Raw genomic sequence first — 4,135 nt, 5'->3', positions numbered from 1 at the left:
ATAAGGCGGGAAGATTATTAGCAAATTACCTTAAAGCAAAGAAAAGGAAAATAAAAATTATTGCAATAAAGGATAAGAAAGGTGTCATCCATACTCAAATTGGAGATATTTTAAATCAGTTCTTAAAGTTTTATAAAGACTTATATTCCTCTGAGCCTTATGATAATAGAAAAAAGGATGGATTAGAATTTTTTAAATTAATTAATGGTCCGAAAGTTCCTGAACTTATTAAAAGAAGTTTAGAGGAGCCTAGATCATTAAAAGAATTAGGATTAGCGTTGAAGTCTCTTAGAGCTGGGTCCGCTCCAGGTGGTGATGGTTTCACAGTAGAATTTTATAAATCATTTCAAGTTACCCTATTACCTCATCTGCTAAATTTATATCAGTCTCAACTAACTAAGGGTTGCATTACAGGTACTATGGCAGAATCATTGACTATAGTTGTGCCAAAGCCAAATAAAAATCCCACATTGATATCAAATTATAGGCCTATCTCATTAATTAATGTAGATGGAAAACTTTTGGCTAAGACATTGGCTTTACGCTTAGCTAAGGCTCTCCCTTCTTGAACCGCAAGGTAATGGCGGAATAGAAATCTCTAATGTAATGTAATTATTGGTATGCACCAAACTGGATTTGTTGCTAGAAGACACTCATCTAATAATACAATATTGGCTTTCCATACGTTAAATTTAACAAAAGCCATGAAAGATCGGGCTTTTATCCCAGGACAAGCAGGCAGCATATTCTTAACGTATGGGTGACGTCACCGACGGAACCCCGGTACGGACACTTTTAACTAGAAAGTTCTAGTTGACCGCACCGCGCATGCGCGGGTGCCTTCCCGCTCGATGGAGGAGAGTGTGGTCCCCAGTTTCTTCGTTTCCGCGGAGCGAAGAAGACGCATGTGCTTTCAACGGCTGTTGAAATCTCCTTCCTTGCCTTCCCGCTCGCGTATTTTTCTTATTTTACTTTTCCCTTCGGGTTTTGTTTTTGTTTCGTTCAAAAAAAAAAAACAAAACATTATTAATTAGTTTTTTTTCCTTATTTTTCTGGCTGGCCCCGGCGGGGCCTGTTGCCAACATACAGGCCTCCGGGTTTGATTTTGCGGAGGCCGTATTTCCATTCATGCCCCCTCAGCCGGGCTTTAAGAAGTGCCAGCGGTGTGCACGCCCGATCTCTCTCACTGACCCACACAATTGGTGTTTATAGTGCCTGGGTCCAGAGCATCGGGTTGACACCTGCACCTGCTGTGCCACTCTTAAAAAACGTACGTTAAAAAATCGGCAGATCCAGCAGAATATTCTTTTCGGCACCGGTTCTGCCAAGGAATCTGCCACACCATCGACGGCGCCACCGAAGTCGGCACCGACTACATCGACACCGCCTGATCCTTCCTCGGGGTCGATAGCGCCAGGTAAGCCGGCTAAGAAGCCTTCCACTTCCCTTGAGCGCCCTCCTGCCACAACGGCGACACCGGTCCTCCCGGCATCGCGCCGACCCCGCAAACGCTCCGCCCCGATATCGGTGAGTGCCTCGTCATCGGCCTCCTCATCGACGGGACGTGAAGCGGCACCTATGGTACCGAAAAAGAAAAAAGCGGTACCGGTGCCTCCTCTGGACGACCGCAAAGCGGCCATACTCCAAACCCAATTGCAGGAACAACTACAGCAACAGCTCCAACATCTGTTGCCGGCAATGTTGGCCCCGCTACTTCCGGTACCGGACCGGCCCGAGCATCGCTCCATACCACTGGAGTCCACTCCATCGGTGCCATTGAACACATCCATGCCGGTACTCTCAGCAGAACCCATTAATCCTCTCATTCAACTACGATCTGACGCCGATCCTCCCCAACATCGGGAACGGCACCAGGCTCCCCGAGACCAAGACCAGCACCGTTCTTCTTCCCCCGGTACCGTCTCCATGCGTTCTGGCAAATCTCTCTCAAAGACTCGCCACGCAGAACCATCCACACCGCCGTCCCGTCCCACGCACCCCGACGTCAGGGACCCGGACCTATGGGAGGAATCCCAACCTGGTACCGATGAGGAGCCTTCCTCATCCGATGAGGAACCTTCCACACTTGATACCGATTTCAAGCCTGAACAATCCTCGTTCACCAAATTTCTTCGAGAGATGTCAGCGGCTCTCTCTATACCTTTGGAATCTGACTCTAAGAAGTCACAGGCTTTCCTAGATGCCCTAGACTTCGAGCAACCACCCAAAGAATTTCTCAAGTTACCCGTCCACGACATCTTACGGGAAACTTTCTATAAGAATTGGGAAAACCCTCTCACGGTACCGGGCGCCCCTAGAAAACTGGACAGTCTCTACAGGGTCATTCCTATCCCGGGGTTTGACAAACCCCAACTACCCCATGAATCCCTTCTGGTGGAGTCCACTTTGAAGAAAACCCAGGGCTCCAGTGTATATGCTTCCACCCCTCCTGGCAGAGAGGGAAAAACGATGAATAAATTTGGCAAGCGCCTTTATCAAAATGCCATGCTTACAAACAGAGCCAATAATTACACCTTTCACTTCTCCTTCTACATGAAGCACCTAGTGAATCAACTTTCTTCTCTACAGAAATATCTGCCTGAACGTAAGGTCCCTCTCTTTCAACAACAAATTTCCGGTCTGCTCCAACTCTGAAAATTCATGGTGCGCTCCATCTATGATTCATTTGAGCTGACCTCTCGAGCATCTGCTATGGCTGTTGCCATGAGACGTCTAGCCTGGCTGAGAGTTTCCGACCTCGATATTAACCACCAAGACCGCCTGGCTAACGCATCTTGTCTTGGTGATGAACTTTTTGGAGAGTCCCTGGATTCCACCACCCAGAAACTCTCAGCTCATGAGACGAGGTGGGATACTCTCATCAAACCAAAGAAAAAGACTCCGCCTGCTCGCCCTTACAGACAGCAGTCTTCCTACCAACGTAGGTTCTCCGCCAGACCTCTTCAGCCACCTCCGCAACGACCTCGCCGACCTCGTCAGCAACATCAAACTCAGGCTCGCTCCCAATCTCATCAACCTGCCAAGCCTCTCCCTCAGTCAAAACCTGCTCAGCCCTTTTGACTCCTTTCTCCAGGGCATAGCCAGTCTCTCACCGGCGTTACCTCTTCCTCAACCTATCGGAGGACGCCTGCAACTTTTTCTCAACCGTTGGGAGGTCATCACATCAGACCGGTGGGTCCTCAACATCATTCGCCACGGCTACTCTCTCAAATTCCAGACTCTTCCACCAGACAATCCTCCCGTAGAGTCTGCTTCTCACTCTTCTCAAACCCTCCTCCTCCTTCAGGAGGTCCAATCCCTCCTTCTCAATGCCATCGAAGAAGTCCCCCAAGACCAAAGGGGTCAGGGATTCTACTCCCGCTACTTCCTGGTACCCAAGAAGACAGGAGACCTCCGTCCCATCCTCGATCTCAGGGACCTCAACAAGTGTTTGGTCAAGGAAAAGTTCAGAATGCTCTCCCTTGCCACGCTTTACCCTCTTCTCTCTCAACACGACTGGCTATGTTCCCTAGACCTCAAAGAGGCCTACACTCACATTCCAATCCATCTGACTTCACGTCGCTACCTCCGATTTCAGATTCAGCACCGCCACTACCAGTACAAAGTGCTACCCTTTGGCCTCGCATCATCGCCCAGGGTGTTCACCAAGTGCCTTATTGTAGTGGCGGCCTTCCTCAGGTCTCACAACCTCCAGGTGTTCCCATACTTGGACGATTGGTTGGTGAAAGCTCCTACGTCTCCACTTGTGCTACAGGCCACTCATCACACCATCTCTTTCCTCCATCTCCTGGGGTTCGAAATCAACTACCCCAAGTCGCATCTGCTTCCCACACAGCGACTTCAGTTCATTGGAGCCGTCCTCGACACCACTCTGATGAGGGCATTTCTCCCCTCAGACCGCCAACGGACTCTGCTCCGCCTCTGCCATCAGGTGCTCCTTTGTCGCTCTATTCCTGCTCGGCAAATGATGGTCCTCTTGGGCCACATGGCCTCGACGGTCCATGTGCTTCCTCTGGCGCGACTCCACCTCAGGACACCTCAGTGGACTCTAGCTAACCAATGGTCACAGACTACGGATCCTCTTTCTCATCCCATCTCTGTGACATCGTCTCTT

The sequence above is a fragment of the Geotrypetes seraphini genome, chromosome 8, assembly GCF_902459505.1.
Source record: "Geotrypetes seraphini chromosome 8, aGeoSer1.1, whole genome shotgun sequence".
NCBI lineage: Eukaryota > Metazoa > Chordata > Amphibia > Gymnophiona > Dermophiidae > Geotrypetes > Geotrypetes seraphini.
The sequence above is the reverse complement of the archived record's forward strand: the minus strand, read 5'-3'. Positions refer to the sequence as shown.